Source organism: Syzygium oleosum, unplaced genomic scaffold, assembly GCF_021117445.2.
Source record: "Syzygium oleosum isolate NSW1041296 unplaced genomic scaffold, Sole_v2.1 Sole_v2.22, whole genome shotgun sequence".
Taxonomy (NCBI): domain Eukaryota; kingdom Viridiplantae; phylum Streptophyta; class Magnoliopsida; order Myrtales; family Myrtaceae; genus Syzygium; species Syzygium oleosum.
The window spans coordinates 4,363,746-4,384,826 of NW_026607506.1; the positions used below are offsets into that span (position 1 = coordinate 4,363,746).

General features: G+C 40.9%; 1 long non-coding RNA gene and 1 pseudogene across 1 annotated transcript; one reads left to right on the plus strand and one right to left on the minus strand.

Moving 5' to 3' along the window:
• Positions 1 to 1,348: 1,348 nt before the first annotated feature.
• On the minus strand, positions 1,349 to 15,266 carry LOC130140779 (wall-associated receptor kinase 3-like; annotated as a pseudogene).
• A 2,246-nt stretch (positions 15,267 to 17,512) lies between these two features.
• LOC115662128 (uncharacterized) lies at positions 17,513 to 20,428 on the plus strand. Its single transcript, XR_008818775.1, has 4 exons — positions 17,513 to 18,037; positions 18,306 to 18,555; positions 19,106 to 19,382; positions 20,121 to 20,428. It is a non-coding gene; the product is annotated as an uncharacterized LOC115662128 (long non-coding RNA).
• Positions 20,429 to 21,081: the final 653 nt, after the last annotated feature.

A 21,081-nucleotide genomic window follows, 5' to 3' on the forward strand; every position in this document is an offset into this window, starting at 1 on the left:
TGAAAAATTAAATATTTTTGAATCCTAGGAATGAGCAAAATGTGAGGGGTTTGCCACATGTGGAAGGCGTTTCCATCATCCATCAAGGGCATTATTCTGACTTCAGTTTCAATATAATACGAGGCATTGTGGTGACTTAGTATGTAAGGAAGCCATAGAAATAGAGCAAAGATGATTTACACGAAGGTAAACTGCAAGAAATACTTCTGTTTTCAATCTTTTGATAAGAGATGATTTTTTTGGAATACTTTGAAAATAATGCCAGGCTCAAATTACACCTGCAAATCAATTAAAAGTATAATTTGAGACTACTACTTTACACTGTCGTTTGAGATATTACATAGGACCGCGGTCAATGGCTAAACTTTAGTGTAAGCCATTAATTTGTAAAATTTAGGCAGAAAGTACGAAAAAGTACTACTTATTTCTATCGCCTTTAATATAGGCAAAATATTCCTTGCCACCTAGTGTTTTTCATCGCGGTTTATTAGTACCAAACTTACAATACAATTTAAGATCTTTCATCCTAAAAACAAAAACAGTTTGTTCTACAATAAAGTTATTATCAAGTAAATTCCCCGATACTTCTTTCTTGATCTTGTGATCCTCTCAAATAGGTTTGGGTAAGAACTTTCTAGTTCCTGATGGACTAATATAGTGCTTTTCATCCCTTTATCATATTTATAAGTAATCATATCAAGGTTGGAAGATGTGGTATTTTCCGAGTTTTGAATCGGTTTGTTTTTCCCACTTTCACTCCGATTTAACATCTAAACTGAATTTTTTTTGGTCGAAACATCTAAACTGATTAAATGAACAAGAAATATAGAGAAAGTGAAGCAAATCAAGATTTTATTTTTGTTTTCCCATCATATCAAATTAAGATCCTATTACAAGAAAAAGGAAGAAAGAGTGCAAGTAGATACTTTTTTCTGGCCTATTATAATCCTCTTGGCCAACAATTCTTTTATCTTTTTCACGGAAATGAAAATTATATTAAGATTAATTGCAATATAATTAGGTAAAAGTAAAAGACCGAAAGTGAATGGAGATTTTTACTTGCCATAAAAGTGAACTGGGATTACAATAATAGAAAAAAAATGATAAAAAGGAGTGAGTAGAGTATTTTTCTGACCTATTATTATATGTAAGGAAAAAATAGACAACGAAGAAAAGATAATGGGAAAGAGAGATTATGATAATGTCCAAATGGCCATACGTCAGCCTTCTATAAATCTACCTCAGTGCACAGCTCTACATATATAATATTAGATTGTGACACTCAAACTTACACAAATGCTTGCACAACTATTAAGTCCAAAACAAATGGCAAGCATTACATATATTCAGAATACACAATCATCCCTAGAAGTCCTTACGGACAATTAATAGACATGTTACTACAGTAATAAAGTATCAGATGCTGGAACCTGCTGAATTCATTTCCAGATCAGAAAAGAGAGCCCGTCGTCCCATGTTGGCTCATCTCGGAAGTAATTGAAGTCGCATGGGAGTAGAGGTTTTCTTCGTGCACCTCGCCTTCAGTCTCTTCATTGTTTTCTTCAACTGTTGAGCTGTTGAGCTCGCGGTTAATCCTGGCGAGTTGCTCAGCCACTTCCCTTATTGCCAGCCTCCTCGCACCACTTCACTGCAATTTCAGCAACCATTCCTACTCTCTCCATTTCATCTTTAGTAGCGCCCTCGAAGTTTATGACATCGGAGAGTGTCTTATCCTTCACAGAAGAGATGAAATAATGGATGATATTGATTGACTCTCCAGACTTAGTAATAAAATTTGTAGGCTTCTTTCCCGTGAGCAACTCCATGAGGACAGCTCCAAAGATGTATACATCACTATTAAATGTTAGCATACCAGTGGTTAAATATTCTGGATCGATGTACCCTAATGTGCCTTGTATTTCATTGGCTAAAACATGACTAAACTCTGGTGATATAAGTACCGAAGTTCCAAAATCAGATACTTTTACCGAGTAGTTTTGATCCAGAAGTATATTCACCGACTTGATGTCGCCATGAATGATTGGGGGTTCTGCGCAGGAATGCATATACTCGAGTGCAAGAGCAGCTTCGACGGCTATTCTGAGCCGGTTATTCCATGATCTAAAGATGGTTGATACATTCTGATGGATGTGTTGAAAAAGCGTACCATTCGAAATGTATTCATAAACTAGCAATGGTATTCTAGTCTCCAAACATACACCATGGAGCTTCACCACATTTTTGTGGTTTATTTGCATCACAATTTCAAGTTCATGCTGGAAATCCTTCCTTATCAAAGACTTGTGCACATCTTTAGGCTTCTTGACCGCGACTATGGTGTCCCCAGCTATTCTACCTCTATAGACGGAACCGAAACCGCTCTCGCCGAGCTTATTGCTATCATCATAGTTGTTTGTTGCTTTGGCCAGCTCGGCCTCCATAAAGATTTGAACTCTTTGGTGTTTCAAGAGCTCTCCTCTATTTCGGTTGAAGTTTCTTTTTACGATTCTCCTCCTCCGCCACTTGCAAAAGACTAAAGCACCAACAGCTGTGAAGAAGCAGAGAATAATCGCTGCCAAATAATATATGTAACTAGATTAGTGATTCAAGCATGTAATCCTTATACGGTCCACATAGTACTTAAAAGAAATTAATTTCAAATGCACAACCCATTTAATCCTTTTTTACATAATCTGCATCTATTACCATTAATTTGGATGATTGGTCAAACCTTTCAAAATATAACTACCATTTAATGGTGATAGAAATTGTTTCTCTAACAAAATAATTATACATATTATATATCATGTAACAATCCTTATGACAGTCCTTATTTAAAATCTGACGAGCGTCATTATAAACCGAATAAGTAATCAATTGAACTCAATTCAAATACATAATACCAGCGTCTTCTATTACTCCTCCCAAAGTCTTTCCTTGACTATAATGAAGAAGGTTTGTAATAAAACAAAAAAGAACGAGGAAGCATTCACCTCCCATTGTTATAGCTGTTTCCCTTCACAAATGGTATGAAAACTCGGTGAAATCTTTTAATCACTTATGCACGAACAAAGATATTGCCCAAATTTGTATTTGCCAATTAAAAACATGATTGAAGGATTTATACATTGAGGGTAAATGACACAAATGGTTCTCGAACTTTGGCCAAATGTGCAATGAGATCTCTGAACTTTTAATTTGTTCAATGTGATGCCTTAACTGTAGGCTAATGGGTAATGTCGTCCCTGAACTTTTAATTTGTTTAATGTGGTCCATGAACTTTTGGTACATGTTCAATTTAGTCCCTGAACTATATGAAAATGTTCAATATTGTCGCTAAGTTTAGGGACCACATTAAATAAATTAAAAGTTCAGAATAACATTTCACATTAGAATAAATTTCAGGGATCTAGTTGAATAAATTTAAAGTTCATAAACCACATTGCACATTGGATCAAAGTTCAAAAAGTATTTGTGTCATTATCTCATAGAGATGAAAGAAATTGTAATCATTTTTTATCTACACATTAATTATTTCTCTCTATACCAAAATGCACTAGTAGAGAAGATCAAGTGAGACAGGTATGCTATCCCCAAACTATATGCCTCTCTTCGCCATTCAAGGGGATTGCCTGTTAGTCTTAAGACTTGCTTCTCTAACTAAACATTTAGGTTTTAGTTTTTCTAGATTTAAGTTTCAGTTTTTCAAATCCACAAGTTCCATATTGTGACAGGTTCCATATTGTGACAAGTGAAGAGCATACTCAACTAGATCACCTTACCGAACCAACAATAAAATCTTAATAAAAAAAAATCATTCTAGGAGAAGCTAAAGAAAATTTAGATGGTTATGAAATAAGTAGAAAACAATTGTACCACATTGCTTTGTCTATAAAGGACTTTCCAAACTTGCATCTTCTTATTTGACCACAAAAAAAAAAACTTGCATCTTCTTTAAAAGCAAGACTTGCAAGGACAAGCGACCGTTCTTATGATATTATTGTTATTATTATTAGTCCATATTTCTATAAAATTATCAGATTAAAGTAAAAGAAAAATATTTTTTTTCTGAAAAGTGTACACTTGGCAGCGCTTATGCTAGCCTTATTAGCCAGTCTCGACTGTTGTCCTAAAAAGCCCGCTGTCCCAGGCTTTTAGGTATGAAGCCATTCCTTTTTTGTAGCTTATTATCCAAACTTTGACATTTAATTATATATATGATTAACTTCAAGAACTTTAAATTTGTAAGATAGATGAGAAAATATATTTTTATACCCCGGAAAAACTAATTTACATCCACCGCCAATTCTCAATTAAACCATGGATTATTATACCGCATTCTGCCAGCCTAATCTTAAGTTGCACAAGCAATGTAAAGTGGGATCTGTCATGTGTCCAACAGCTACACTTCTGTTTATTCTAAAAAACTTTGTCCGTCTGTTTCTACTATTTTACTTTTTTTTTTCTTTATTTTTTCTTTTCTGTTTTTCTCTTCCAATCTCTTTCAATAGATAATCAATTGAAGATCTTGTGAACCATTCACGGGATATTACCTAAAGGGAACAATTTTCACCCAAATCTAAACTCAACCAAGACATGCAAGTCTGAATAATAATTACTGTAAAGGGATTTGGCAAAAAAATAAATATAGTAAGCCCCAATTGTTGAAGGTGAGTTGAGTTTCTTGAATTATGGTAACCCAACTGAGCTTCATCAATCTTGAAGGCCATCCTTATGCGCAAGTTCACCAACCAATGGCGTTTGCCTTTCGTGTCGATCTAGTGCTTAAGGGCCATTATTACTTCAGCAACTCACAAGAGAAGATAGCAATTCTCGAAATTTATATCATTATTAGGGCTTTTCTCCTCTTGAAATCAGAAGCTCTAGTTGTTAGTTTTGGCCCAGGATTTGTAGGTTTGGTCGGGATAGGAATTTTCACTAAGAGACGCGGTGTCCTCCCACGAATGTGGTTTCAGAGGGTGCGCTTCAGAAAAAAAGACGAACAAGGAGGTACAAGAAAAACAGCTTAATTCCCTAAAAAATTCTCAAACTTTAGGTCTAGTCTCAATTTTGCCCCGAATTTTTTTTTGTCTTGGAAAAAACCCCAAACTTGAGGTTCTGTACCAAATTTGCTCCGAACTTTTCTTTGTCTAAAAAAAAACCCCGACTTTAGGTCTAGTCCCAAATCTACTCTGAATTTTTTTTTGTCTAAGGAAAAAAAATCACCAATTTTTACTCTAATCCCAAATTTGCCCCATTAGCCCTTTGTCCAAAATCGTCATTAGTTGTCCCTAATTTTCATATCCTGAAACGGTTTCATTTTGGAGATAATTTTCCATGTCATCTTGTTGACGTGGATTGGTTATCAATGTGGAAATGCCACTTCAAATTGTGACTGGACCATGAGGGTAGATTTGAGAATAGATTGAAAGTTAGTGATTTATTTTAAACAAAACAAAATTTGGGACGGATTTGAGACTGGATCTAAAGTTTGAGATTTTTTCTGAAATAAAAAAAAGTTCGAGCGAATTTGGAATTGGACCTAAAGTTTAATGTTTTTTTTTAGACGAAAAAATGTTTGGGGCGGATTTTGGACTGGACCTAAAATTTGAGATTTTTTCTGAGACATAAAAAGTTCGGGATAAATTTAAAACTAGACCTAAAGTTGAGGGTTTTTTAGGGAATTGGGTCCAAGAAAAACAAAGGAAAGATGTAATCCGCGTTAGCCATGGACCGAATAGGGACACGTGGCAGCTTGTGGCTCATTGCTTGTGTTACAGGGGATCACAACGACTATGTGCGATATAATAATCCATAAAACATATGTCAAACCCACTCCAAAATCAACAATGATTTGATAGAATATGAACCATCCAGTGAATGATGAGGGGATATATATGGAATTACCTGAAACAACTATGACACAAGGAGAAATATGGCAAGTAGTTCCAAATAGGCAATGGCATGCGTAGTTCCCGAGCGTATTCTTGCACTTTCCATGACATGGGTATATTTTTGGATGCTTGCACTCATCAATGTCTACATTATGCAGAAGAGAAACTGAACCGTTATCTTGTGTAATGACCCGGTCCGACGAGGGCGGGGAGTGATCGCCGGGGCCAGAGGGCTTGGACAAGGAGCGGCTCCTGGCAGGCTTCTAGGATGGCATGGGGGGCATGTCTCTTGTCCCACATCGCTTAGGGGGAGTCTTGGGCTAGTTTATAAGGCTTGGGTTCTCTATTCCGTGTAACGCGTTTCACATGAGCTTCCGCTGCGTGCTGAGAACAAAGCCTTGAGGGGTGTGTGATCCCCAAAGAGGACAATATTGGACTGGGATGGGTTGGGGCCCTACCCCAGACAACGCGTTTTAAAGCCGTGAGGGTCAGTAGGCCCAAAGCGGACAATATTACACAGTGTAGACCCCGGGTCCTTACAAATGATATCAGAGCCGACTCTCGACCGCGTGTGGGGCCACAGCGAGGACGCTGTGCTCGAAGGAGGGGAGAATGTAACGACCCGGTCCGACGAGGGCGGGAAGTGATCGCCGAGGCCAGAGGGCTTGGACAAGGAGCGGCTCCCGGCAGGCTTCTAGGATGGCATGGGGGGCATGTCTCTTGTCCCACATCGCTTAGGAGGGAGTCCTGGGCTAGTTTATAAGGCTTGGGTTCTCTATTCCGTGTAACGCGTTTCACATGAGCTTCCGCTGCGTGCTGAGAACAAAGTCTTGAGGGGTGTGTGATCCCCAAAGAGGACAATAATGGACTGGGATGGGTTGGGGCCTTACCCCAGACAACGCGTTTTAAAGCCGTGAGGGTCAGTGGGCCCAAAGCGGATAATATTACACAGTGTAGACCCCGGGTCCTTACATCTTGTGTAATGGAAAAAATAAATTGAACAAGTCTGTGCATGGATTATTAGATAGATAATGCTATCCCATTAAGCTTTCGATTACCGTGACACGTGTCCACTCTCTCTCAAGTTATCTTTTCTTTCTCTACTCTAAGTCTCTCTCCACGTCGAATCCGAGCTCAACAATGGCATTGTTCTTTGCCATTGACTGAGATCGACGCTGCCTCGAACTCCATATACGGACCCGTTGAGGGCACATGAGCTAAGAAAGGATCCAGCATACATAACTCGCGGAAATTGAGCTTTTGCAATAATGCATGGACCCTACGTTGCAAGAGCCAAGCGAGGGGTCCTATATAGTCATTGGGGACGACGACTGAGCTTAGGAAGGAGGAGGATGATCTTTACATGCAGACACAAAATTATAAATTGAGCTATTATTCTCCGAGTGAGGTGGATGTGCTAATATGCATGTCTATCACTAAATACGATGGACTCATTAGATTTAACCCTTTAGATGCATTATAGTACGCGTACCACGTTCAATATGTTTGTATATGGGAGAGGAGGCACAAAGGTTTCAGAGAGAAGGCAAAATTGTCACTGTAACATGAGAGTAGAATAGCCAGAAATGTTGACGACGATGTTTGCAGGGTGATGGCAATGGCCTCAACTTATTCTATTAGGCAAAAAGTTTGAACCTCATGGGAAGTTTTTGCCGAACCCAGATTTACTCGACCAGGTCTAGCATAGTCATTGATCATGCAGGTTCCGCGTGGACTCCACGGGATCAATTCTGGAGATGGCTATAAATTGAGACAAAATTCCCCAACTTTATATAAGCCTCCCATTAAAATTATATCATGTGATAGGACGCATCAAATAAGTGAGAAAAACGTACTTTCTTTGTCTTCCCCCTCTCACCTTCCACTCAACCCAACGTCCCCTCCACCACCGCTTTGGCCCAGCCATGTTGCAAACGTTGCAGTCATTGTGACCATCGCATCGCCATCCCTGCCACTGTCGAGATTGGTGTTCAGATGAGTTAAGGTCACGACCCCACCGCCATGCACCATTGCCTTGTCTCTCTTGATGAAAGGCCGGTGCAATTTTGTCTTCTCCGTTCATGCAAGCGAATTTATTCCCATTCATTGAGGATAAGATGGTATCAAGGACTTCTTACTGCCGAGATGAGGTACAATTTGTTGGGATTTGTCACCAAAATCCCATAGAATTGAATGCGAAGTGTGTGGGTGAAAGTTGTCCCACGTAGGGTAGAAGAGATGGGAGATGGGTTCGAATAGTTGAAGCCATGAAATGGGTTTAGGCCTGAGTGCACTTGCACTTTTTGTGGAAGAGAGAGGACCTACGTCAAGCTAGGTCGGTCCACCCCCCGCGCGCGCGCCGCCGCCGCCGTCCGTCCGTCCGGCTCGGCTCGGTTCCGGGTCCACTCTCTATCGGTTTTTTATTTTTTATTTTTTATTTTTCGAACAGACAAGTTGTTTAGAAATTATTTATTTATTTATTTTTTGGACAAACAAACATGTCTCGGCTCGTGACTGTTCACGTAGAACCGAACGAAATTGTTCGGTTGGTGACTCTTCAGTTTCATCCACCCCCCGCGCGCGCGCCGCCGCCGCCGTCCGTCCGTCCGGCTCGGCTCGGTTCCGGGTCCACTCTCTATCGGTTTTTTATTTTTTATTTTTCGAATGCATGTTGTTTAGAAATTATTTATTTATTTATTTTTTGACAAACAAACATGTTCTGTTCGTGAGGTTCGGTTCGCCCGAACGAAAACCGAAACCCTTTCAGCGCTCTGCTCACGAACCAAACCGGTTCAAGGCTCGGCTCGTGACTGTTCACGTAGAACCGAACGAAATTGTTCGGTTGGTGACTCTTCAGTTTCATCCTTCTATATCCGAAATTCCTTGGTGACTATTCATTATAAATATATATGACGAATTGAACATTTCGGAAGACTCTTGGCATTTTCATCTTTTCACGGCATTCTGCTGCACTCTCATTCTTCATCGTTGTCATCTTTTGTGCGATTATTCTGCGAACTTGCGTTCGAAGATTTCCTTTGAAGAAGTACCGCTTCATAGGAAAGGCGATCCGTTCTATCCTGGGAGGCAATTGTTCAACGACCTTTGGGTACCGGTAGAGGGGACAAATTGTCTTAAGGACACAACGTGAATTCGTTGGGCTCGGATCAATCGTCAAATTCGGATCACTCATTTCAGGTTTGTCAAACAACTTTACTTTATATGCACATACAAACACGTGTATAGTGAACAACAATCTTAAGACAATTTGCTTATTATCGTGTTTGTTCAGTTACATTCTCAATCATTTCTGTCTTCGTGTCAGAAATGGCTACAACATCGACGACGCCTATTGCGTCTGTTCCAACTCATGGAGAGAAGCCGGAAAAGTTCAATGGGGCTGATTTTAAGAGATGGCAACAGAAGATGTTGTTCTACCTCACTACATTGAACTTGGCAAGGTTCCTCACGGAGGATGCTCCGAAGTTGGATGAAGGAGAGACAAACAAGGAAAAGGTTGCTGCTATAGATGCATGGAAACATTCTGATTTTCTGTGTCGCAACTACGTCCTCAATGGTCTAGACAATTCCCTCTACAACGTTTATAGTCCGCTAAAAACGGCTAAGGAGTTGTGGGAAAGTTTGGACAAGAAATACAAAACGGAAGATGCTGGATTGAAGAAATTCATCGTCGGCAAATTTCTGGACTTCAAGATGGTAGATTCTAAAACCGTCTTAAGTCAAGTTCAAGAACTTCAAGTGATCACGCATGACATTCATGCTGAAGGTATGATGATTAGTGAATCATTTCAAGTGGCTGCTTTCATTGAAAAGTTACCGCCGTCTTGGAAAGATTTCAAGAATTATCTCAAACACAAGAGAAAGGAATTATCACTTGAAGATTTAATTGTTCGATTGAGGATAGAGGAAGACAATAGGAATTCCGAGAAGAAAGTTGGCAGCAATTTGGCGGTCTCAAGAGCCAATGTTGTTGAAGAAGGATCAAAACCCAACAAGAAGAGGAAAATGCCTAGCAAGTCTGGAGAGGGATTCACCCAAGGCCTGAAGAAGTTCGTTGGCAAGTGCTTCAACCGTGGCAAGTCCGGACATCGAGCCAAAGATCGCAGAGCCAAGAAAAGACAGAAAACTCAAAGCTAATGTGGTGGAACAAATTTCCAATGGTGTTGATGATATCAATCTAACTGCTATGATATCCGAGTGCAACATGGTGGGAAACCCCAAAGAATGGTGGATTGATACTGGAGCAACTCGTCATATTTGCGCCAATAAATCAATGTTCTCATCTTACATGCCTATGGAAGGTGATGAAAAACTCTATATGGGTAATTCATCAACCTCTAAGGTTGAAGGTGTCGGAAAGATTGCTCTAAAGATGACCTCTGGGAAAGTTGTGACTCTAAACAATGTGCTACATGTGCCAGACATACGCAAGAATTTAGTGTCCGGATCTCTTCTCAGCAAGAATGGTTTCAAGTTGGTGTTTGTGTCTGATAAGTTTGTACTCTCTAAGAATGAGATGTATATAGGAAAGGGTTACCTTAGTGATGGTCTTTTCAAGTTGAATGTAATGACTGTTCTACCCAATGATGTTATGAATAAAGTTGTTTCCGCTTATGTGCTTGAGTCTCCTAATTTATGGCATGCTAGATTAGGACACGTTAACTATAAGTCGATAAAGAAGTTAATGAACATGGGTTTATTGCCAAAATTCGATTGTTCAAGTGAGAAATGCCAAGTGTGTGTTGAATCTAAATTTTCTAAGCCTCCGTTTTATTCTATAGACAATAGAGTCTCAGAACCTTTAGATTTAATACACACAGATATATGTGATATGAAATCAATACTGTCAAGAGGTGGTAATAAGTATTTTATCACATTTATAGATGATTGCTCGAGGTATTGTTATGTTTATTTGCTTAGTAGCAAAGATGAGGCTGTGAATGCTTTTAGAATTTATAAGTCCGAAGTTGAAACTCAGTTGAATAAGAAAGTTAAAATGATAAGAAGTGACAGAGGAGGTGAATATGAATTTCCTTTTGAGGAAATTTGTGCTGAGTTTGGTATCGTTCACCAAATGACTCCTCCTTATACGCCGCAATCTAATGGAGTGGCGGAAAGGAAAAACCGGTCTTTAAAGGAAACAATGAATGCATTGTTGAATAATTCCGGTTTACCACAGAATTTGTGGGGGGAAGCTGTTTTGACGGCGAATTTTATTTTAAATAGAGTACCCCACAGAAAGACACAACAAACTCCTTATGAGAAATGGAAAGGCAGAATGCCTAACTTGAATTATCTCAAAGTGTGGGGGTGTTTGGCTAAAGTTGCGGTTCCTAAGCCTAAAAAGGTTAAGATAGGACCAAAGACTGTTGACTGTGTCTTTATTGGATATGCTCAGAATAGCAATGCATATCGTTTTCTTGTTCACAAGTCAGAGATCCCAGATATACATGTTAATACGATTATTGAATCAAGGGACGTTTCGTTCTTTGAAAATATATTTCCGTATAACATAGTATATGAGTCAATTGATAATAACAAGAGGCCTCGAGATACTATATCTAGAAGTGATCCAATGGAGGATGAACCTAGACGTAGTAAAAGACAAAGGACTTCCACGTCTTTTGGACCTGATTTCTTAACGTATCTGTTAGAGAATGAGCCTCGGACATTCAAAGAAGCTGTGACTTCGCCAGAAGCCCCGTTCTGGAAAGAAGCTATCAATAGTGAAGTTGAATCCATCTTGTCAAACCATACATGGGAATTGGTTGACCTTCCTCCTGGGAATAAACCACTACAATGTAAGTGGATTTTCAAGAGGAAAATGAAAGCGGATGGTACTATTGATAAATATAAGGCTAGGCTTGTAGTAAAAGGATACAAGCAACGAGAAGGTCTTGATTATTTTGATACTTATTCACCTGTTACTAGAATTACATCTATAAGGATGCTAATTGCCATAGCAGCGGTGTATAAGCTTGAAATCCATCAAATGGATGTTAAGACGGCCTTCTTAAACGGGGATTTGGAAGAAGAAATATATTTGGAACAACCCGAAGGGTTCATTGTTCCAAGTCAAGAGAAGAAAGTATGTCGGCTTATCAAGTCACTCTATAGATTGAAACAAGCACCGAAACAATGGCATGCTAAATTCGACCAAGTCATGTTGTCGAATGGTTTCAAGATCAATGAGTGTGATAAATGTGTATATGTTAAGAACACTCATAATGGTTTTGCCATTTTGTGCTTATATGTAGACGACATGCTTATAATGGGCAGCGATAGTGAGGTTGTTAAGGCGACCAAACGCATGCTCACAAGTAAATTTGATATGAAAGATATGGGGGTTGCAAATGTTATTTTAGGAGTTAAAATCCATAAAACATATGGAGGATTAGCTCTATCACAATCCCATTATATCGAGACGATTCTTGGAAAGTACAAGAATTTAGATATTGTACCAGTAAAGACTCCGATAGATGTTAATTTACATCTTTCAAAGAATACTGGTGAAAGTAAGGCTCAAAATGAGTATGCTAGTATACTAGGCAGTTTAATGTATGTCATGAATGGTACTAGGCCGGACATAGCTTGTGCTGTGAGCAAGCTAAGTCGATTTACAGTTAGTCCAAATGAAAATCATTGGAAAGCTATGAAACGTTTATTGGGCTACTTAAAGCATACTCAAGATTATGCTTTGCATTACACATAATATCCAGCGGTACTTGAAGGATACTGTGATGCAAATTGGATAACCGGCACTAAAGACACAAAATCGACAAGTGGATATGTATTCACACTTGGGGGAGCGGCAGTGTCTTGGAAATCATCCAAACAAACTTGTATTGTTAGATCCACTATGGAATCAGAATTTATTGCTTTGGATAAAGCCGGTGAAGAAGCAGAGTGGCTTCAAATTTCTTGGAAGATATTCCTAATTGGCCTAAACCAAAGGCCCGCTATTTGTATACATTGTGACAGTCAAGCGGCAATAGGAAGGGCAAGGAATGTCATGTATAACGGTAAGTCTCGACACATACGTCGAAGACATGACACAGTAAGACAACTTCTTTCTAGTGGAATTATCACCGTTGACTATGTGAAGTCAAAAGATAATATTGCGGATCCATTGACAAAAGGCCTAACTAGAGAGATGGTTGCAAAAACATCAAGGGGAATGGGTTTAAGGCCTATAAACAAGTCATCATAGCGGAAACCCTACCTAGTTGATTGGAGATCCCAAGATCTAGGTTCAAAGGGACAACTAAGTTATGAAGACAAGGAGATCGTCAAATTTTTACTCATTCCCGGATGAAGACAGTACTAATATGTGAAAGGTTAAGCAAAGGCTTTTAATGATTCTGAATTGAATATGTGATATACTATATGTTCAGAAATCACCTATGTGAGTGTGAAGTGAGGGCCGCTTCTGTGAGAATTGAAAAGTCCGAATTCTCTAAAACACTCATGAGACCAGGCGGTGTTCATGGCCAAAACGAACACAACAGTGAGAACCAATTTTGTTCGAGAAACAGTTGTGTGATTTCTATTGTCTAGGCTTACACCAAAGGTCGACAGTTCAAAGACATCAAGTCTACTGATTGACTGAGTAAGTCCGATAGGTTTCACTAAGGAAAGTTCAAGGTCTCAGACTACTTATCCTGATGCAACGTTTTCTCATGGAATAATCGCACATTGCATCTCATGCATACACGAAGAGTCGTGATATCTGAACTTCTCATTCATGTGGGGGATTGTTGGGATTTGTCACCAAAATCCCATAGAATTGAATGCGAAGTGTGTGGGTGAAAGTGTCCCACATAGGGTAGAAGAGAGATGGGAGATGGGTTCAAATAGTTGAGCCTCACAAATGGGTTTGGGCCCCAAGGGGTACCCCACTTTTGTGGAAGAGAGAGGACCTACGTCAAGCTAGGTCGGTCCGCGCGCCGCCGCCGTCCGTCCGGCCGGCCGGCTCGGTTCGGTTCCGGGTCCACTCTCTATCGGTTTTTTATTTTTTATTTTTCGAACAGACAAGTTGTTTAGAAATTATTTATTTATTTATTTTTTGGACAAACAAACATGTCTGTTCGTGAGGTTCGGTTCGCCCGAACGAAAACCGAAGCCCTTTCGCGCGCCTGTTCACGAACCAAACCGGTTCAAGGCTCGGCTCGTGACTGTTCACGTAGAACCGAACGAAATTGTTCGGTTGGTGACTCTTCAGTTTCATCCTTCTATATCCGAAATTCCTTGGTGACTATTCATTATAAATATATATGACGAATTGAACATTTCGGAAGACTCTTGGCATTTTCATCTTTTCACGGCATTCTGCTGCACTCTCATTCTTCATCGTTGTCATCTTTTGTGCGATTATTCTGCGAACTTACGTTCGAAGATTTCCTTTGAAGAAGTACCGCTTCATAGGAAAGGCGATCCGTTCTATCCTGGGAGGCAATTGTTCAACGACCTTTGGGTACCGGTAGAGGGGACAAATTGTCTTAAGGACACAACGTGAATTCGTTGGGCTCGGATCAATCGTCAAATTCGGATCACTCATTTCAGGTTTGTCAAACAACTTTACTTTATATGCACATACAAACACGTGTATAGTGAACAACACAATTCAGACTCATGAAGAGAGAGAGAGAGAGAGAGAGAGAGAGAGAGAGAGAGAGAGAGAGAGAGAGAGAGAGAGAGGAAAGGGTAGTGCAGATCAAGCGGCAAATGGGTAAACTAGGTGGAATCAATACATAGATACAATACTTCTCTATCCCGCTCTTGGATGGGGATTAATTCATAAGTTATCCACATAATTCATTCGAGTGCAATTATGCATGAGGAGTCATATATGTTAATTACCTGTACAACCTTGGATTGGATCATAGGGATTCCCCTCGTACCCATCCTTGCAAACGCAGCGGTAACCCCCTACATTCCCAAAGTCGTCGCATTCCGTGTTTTTGCCTTTGCCTGCACAGGCAAAGCTCGACTGGTTCGACCTGGCCTTGTCGCAAGTCTTGTTCTCTGCGACCATCCATTCCAGATAAGCGGTCACGTTATTGAACGTGGTGTTGTTGAGCATCGGAATACTCCTCCTGTAGGCAAGCAGCAGTTGAGTATCGTTATGTTCTTCCGGGAGGCTGACGGCCATGGCCGACTCGTCAACAAAGATTTCGTGTATCGTAACATTTCCCAACAGTAGTTGGTGAGCGTTGGTGCAATTGAGCAAAAAATCTCTGGATCTCGCATGACTGATTTCGAGCCTGAACGGATAAAGGTACTTCCACGTCCCCACAACACGGGGGTGAGCAGGGCTTCTTCCGAGCGCCACCTTGTCGCAACCACCAGGCCACAGCCAACGTTAGAAGCCAATGCACTACCTTCATTTCCACTATATTTGTCCGTTTCGGGACCTTTGTGCTTCTGCCCTTGTGCACAGAGTGGGAGCCAAGTGCGACCAACCCATTATATACACATCGACAAATTGGTGAAATTAAGTACAATAATGGAGGGCGGAAGGGCAACTTTTGTCAATATAACAAATTAGAGGGACCCAATTGCATATATCAAGAAATGAGAATGAAAAAAAGAAAAAACGATCAAGAAATGAGAATGAAAAAAAGAAAAACGATATACAAAGGTTCCACGCATAAAGGTTAATGCGCCGTCAGCCCTTGTCGTAGTGAAAAGCATGGTCGCAGTGTCTGAAATGAATACATGATTGTGATGTTGAGGCCAATTAGCAAACTTTGCTCTATCTTGCATGTAAGAAGAAACCCAGTATACATAGTAATGAGAAATTCTAAATGCATGAAGAACTCCCAGTAAAACTTTTTTAGTAAGTAATATGACAAGTTTCAATTGAGCATTCAAACAAGTGAGGTCTATTCTTTGAATGTCTGGCTTGTTAGAAGCCAACAAAAAGTTGCCACATTAGTTGCTATAAAATTTTAGAGCGCCGCTAGCAAAATGGTGGCCTTTATGTTTTAACATGCTGGTCACATATATCAACCACAAGTTCCACTATAGGAGAATGGCCAACCGGCTTGAAAGGTTAATCAAACTCAAGGCAACACTAAGATGGCCCCATAATTGTGATAAGATTTAAACATTTTATTATAGTTATGTTTAAGTCGGTCTTACAATATCGAACTTGGAATTTGGTGCTATTTAGAGAGTACATCTACTAACATATAAAGAGGAACCCAAACACTACAAAAAAAAAAAAAAGTATTTAGCCATGGAAAATTAGTGACGAAAGCAAATTCGTCGCTAATTTGTAACGGAAATAGCGATGAAAAGTAATTCGTCGCTAATTAGCAACAATTGTTGCTAATTTTGCAACGAATATATGTTCGTCGCTAATTATAATTAGCGACAAACTTTAATCGTCGCTAATTGAGCGACAAACTTTATTCGTCGCTAACTTAGCGACGTTCCTTATTTGTTGCTAAATTGGTCACTAATTGGTGATAAACACTATTCATTGCAAAAATTTTTATTAGCTGAATTGTTAATGTAAAAGGTCGTAGCTAATTTTGTCGCTAATTTGCGACGGAAGTAGCGATGAAAAGAATTCGTCGCAAAATTAGCTACGAAATTTAGGTTCGTCGCAAAATTTTTTATTTGCTGAATTGTTAATGTAAAAAGTTGTCCCTAATTTCGTCGCTAATTTGCGACGGAAATAGCGATGAAAAAGAATTCGTTGCAAAATTTTTTTATTTTCTAAATTATTAATGTAAAAGGTCGTCGCTAATTTCGTCGCTAATTAATGAAAGAGAATTCGTCGCAAAATTAGCAACGAATTACATTCATCGGAAATTTTTTTTTATTTTCTGAATTGTTAATGTAAAAGGTCGTCGCTAATTAACGACGAAAGAAAATTCGTCGCTAATTTGCGACGAAAATTATTTCCGTCGCAAAATTCTATCACAAAAATAAAAATTTAGTCACAAAAAATTAGTGATAAAGGTATATTCATCGTTAATTTGCGACGGAAAAAAAAGTTTCCTTGCAAAATTAGCGACGAACTTTGGTCGCAAAAGTTTTTCATCTGCCCGCCCTCACCCCGAATCTCTCTCTCTCTCTCTGCTGATTCCTCAGATCCCCCCGGCTCGCTGTTCTCCCTCTCTCTCTCTCCCTTCTTTCGTTTCTCCGCTCCTAAACCTCCGATCAGATCCACCCCACCCCTGCTTCCGCTTCTCCTTCTCCTTCTCCTTCTTCACCCCCGCGCTTCCTCCCGCGACTCCTCCTCGCCCATGGCCTCCGGAGCCCTAGAGGCCGCGGAGCCCCAAGGGGCGGCGGCTCCTCCCCCCGTCGAGGGCAAGGAGGAATGGAAACGCAGAAGAACAGGTTCATCGAGGACTGGAGCACCGCGCGCGAGAACCTGGAGCACAACTTCCGGTGGACTCGCCGGAACCTCGCCCTCGTCGGCATCTTCGGCGTCGCCCTCCCCCTACTCGTCTACAAGGGCATCGTCTGCGAATTCGTACGTTACTCCTCCTCCCCCTCCCCCGATTGATTGGCGTGGCCTTTCGGATCCGTTACTTTCCTCTTGTTTTTATTTGGGGATTGTGAGCAGCTGCTGGTGGGGGGAGCAGCGTCGGCTGTTAGTGGCGGTGGGTTTGCAGGAATGGACGGTAAATGGACGAGCGGCGAGCTGAAGGAGACGGCGGGCAGCGTCGGCCGACCCGCGAGCAGTGGCTGGACGGGCGGCCACACCGCGAGCAGCGGCCGGGGGGAGCGGCCGACCACGCCACGAGCAGTGGCAGGGGGAGCGGTGGGCGGCCACGCCGCGAGCAGAGGCGGGGGGGGGGGGGGGGGTGAGGGGGGCGGATGGACGACGAGCAGTGACGGCAGCCACGCCACAAGGAGCGGCGCCTAGGGTTGGGACTCCATGGCTGGCGGCTACGGTTGGGAGAAGAACCGGTCTGCAATGCGAACCAGCTTTGCTAAAGATCCAGTTGTTAAAGCTAAAGTGAGGCCCTGAAGTGGCTGCTCGCGATCATCGCCCAGGGCTGCAACGTCTCCAACTTCTTCCCCCAGGTCGTCAAGAACGTCGCGTCCCAGTCCCTCGAAGTGAAGAAGCTCGTCTACTTGTACTTGCTGCATTACGCTGAAAAGTATGTGAATCGGATCGACTGATGTGCTCGAATTGAAAATGATCCTCGATTCCGATTGTTTTCGAGCTTTGAAGGGGCGTGCGTGATTGCTTTTGGGTAGAATTCTGTAAGGCATTGCTCGTTTCTCGCTAAGTTTGTGCTAATCGTGTTAAAGAAGTGGGATAATGTCACCCGTACTTGAATTTTTAATCACCTTGATGTGGATGATTGGATTTAGATGTTGGTGCTCAGCTGATCGTTCGCGTTTACTCTTTCTTGAAGCTTGTAGGCGTCCAAATGAAGCATTGCTTTCGATCAATTGTTTCCAAAGGGACTTGGGGGGCACTAATCCTTTGGTGAGGGTCTGGGCACTCTGTACAATGGCTGGAATTCGTCTTCATATAGTCGCGCCCCTCGTTCTTGTGGCCGTAAACAAGTGCGCGAGACATCCATCTGTTTATGTCAGAAAGTGTGCTGCTAACGCTGTTCCCAAGTTGTTCGACTTGCGCATTGAGGAAAATACTTCTGCAATCGAAGAGGTGGTTGTTTTCGCTTTTCAGTTTTCTGCAATTACTGTTTTCCATTGCTTTTTGTCTCGGCAAAATGCTTGGTGAGGTGTATATGATTTTTTGTTAGGGTAGGAGAAAGAACTCGACAGGTATGTGCACCTCGACTCTTCTTGTCCGTGCCATAAATTCTGAAAATTATTAAATAAGATTGAGGATGTGGTTCATCAAAATTGATTTCCCATTTTTCTCATTCATTTTATTTACTGCTTTTTTTTGTTGGGTTGGGGGGAGGGGGTGTTTCTCGTCCTTTTAATCAGCTCATTGCTAGATTAAATGCAAGCATGTACTTGGTATCTGGTTTACCAAGACTGTTTCCAGTCACATGGTGAAAGATAGCCTTCTATGCTTTCAGTTGCCATGTGGGAAGCTTATTTCTGTTTGTTGTCTATGTTATGCACCGTGATTTAGTTCCACTGCCTTGTCTTTCTAACATGTGATCCACATTTTGTATCATTAAAGAAATCATAGAACTACTCTCATTAAACAAAGAACAATGAGAATTGGCCAATACAATATGCAGGTCGTACATTGAAGGACCGGATGAATATCTATCACGTGCAACTTACATTAATATGGATTCACCGAAGTTAACTTCTGCAAGATATACATCTGGGAAAATTAATGATGATATTAAGATCTTACTTCAATGTACATCACCACTGCTATGGAGTTATAATAGTGCAGTGGTAGTTGCTGCTGCTACTGTACACTGGATTATGGCGCCAATGGAGGATGTCAAAAGGATAGTTAAGCCGCTTTTGTTTGTCTTGCGATCCTCTAATGCCTCAAGATACGTGGTGAGCCATTTTCTCGGGCACTCACATTGATGTATGTATGGAGGGCAGGAGGGTGGATGTGTCTGCATGTGTACACGTATACTAACTTGGTTGGCATCTCTATTTATTTGGTGAATTATCTGGTTGTGCCGTTGATATGGTATTAAGGTAATTTGTTTCACTACCACTATTGACCTGACATCCTGTTTATTTTTCTGTCCCAACCTATATGGTGAAGCAAAATGAGAATCACTTGACAATTCCCCAACTCCCTAGCTTAATACATGGTCTTTGAGGAGATTGTCTGACACTGCTTTCTCTTTTTTTGATGCTTAACAATATGAAGGTTGTTCTTGTGTTTGCGTTCTTGAACGTAAGTGAATGAGACTTAGGTCATGAATGTGACAGACATATGCAAGGTGAACATATTACTTGCTGATTCAATAGGAACAAAATTAAATGGTTATCGTGCAACATGAATGAGGATGAAGAATATAGTTAAAAGTAATATAATAAGGTACGCGCTAAATAAAGACAAGATAATCCGCAGAAGGCACCTGTTCTTATGTTACTTACTTTTTGAGATTGTGAATGTATCCTAGGTAGGTAGGCAAGTTAGTGGATTGTTTCAGCTAAACCTAGTATTTGCTATTATATGTGTCATTTGAAGCTCATTTGAGAGAATAGTTGATGATTCTCTGCGGTCCTTTTATGCAACATGGAGTTTTGCTGACAAAGTTTGTTTATGTGTGGATGCAGAGCTGATAAATGTTGGGCAGAAGCAAGATGCTCTGCAAGAACTTCACGATCTTATTACCTTGAAGAGATCCCGTGCATGGCAAAATACCCTTGAGAGGATTATGTTCAAGTACATTGAGCTATGCGTTGATATGCGGAGGGGGAGATTTGCCAAGGATGGTCTGATTGAGTATCGCATTGTATGTCAACAAGTGAATGTCACCTCTTTGGAGGAGGTGATGAAGCACTCCATGCAAATCTTACAGGAGAAAGCAGAGCAGGCGCAAGATTGAAAGTATCTTTTCATATATATTGGGGATAAGCTTTGCTTTAGCATCTGTTACGCCTCGAACCCCCGTCGAGCCCGCGACATTCCGCCTCCGGTCGAACAGTTGCGACGTCCCAGATTATCGCCGACCTCAACTAAACATCAGAGATTTAATCGCGCAAACAAAAACCATAAAACACCCAGACAAACTTAAACTGGGGAGAATTGGGAGAATATACATTTCCATTTCTTGTTCAACTTGTTCCACCATATATACAATAAAACAAACCTCTGACTACCAGTGCACACTTTACTGAAACTACCAAAATCAAAAAGGAGTCGATGACCTGACGTTCAACCTCAAAAATGGTTCTCATCCAAGGCAAGCTTTCCCACTTCTACAAACACGGTCGTCGTGTGTCTTATCCAGGTCATCCCGTCACCCATCGGAAACTCAGCTACCTCATACTCCGTATGCACTGGTACTCCAAAACGTACTGGTGGCGGTGGTGGAGGGTTTATCGCTCAGGTCGGGGTTCTGAAAATTGTTGATTTACACAACCATGAGATTATATCTCAGTAAGTACACTCCTAAACCCAACCTAGGCTATCACGTACCTCCAGACAATTACGCAATCACACACATTCACGTACATCAAGTAATCACAAAGCAGGCACATCAATTAATATGGTCAGGCTCAATCATGCGCACAC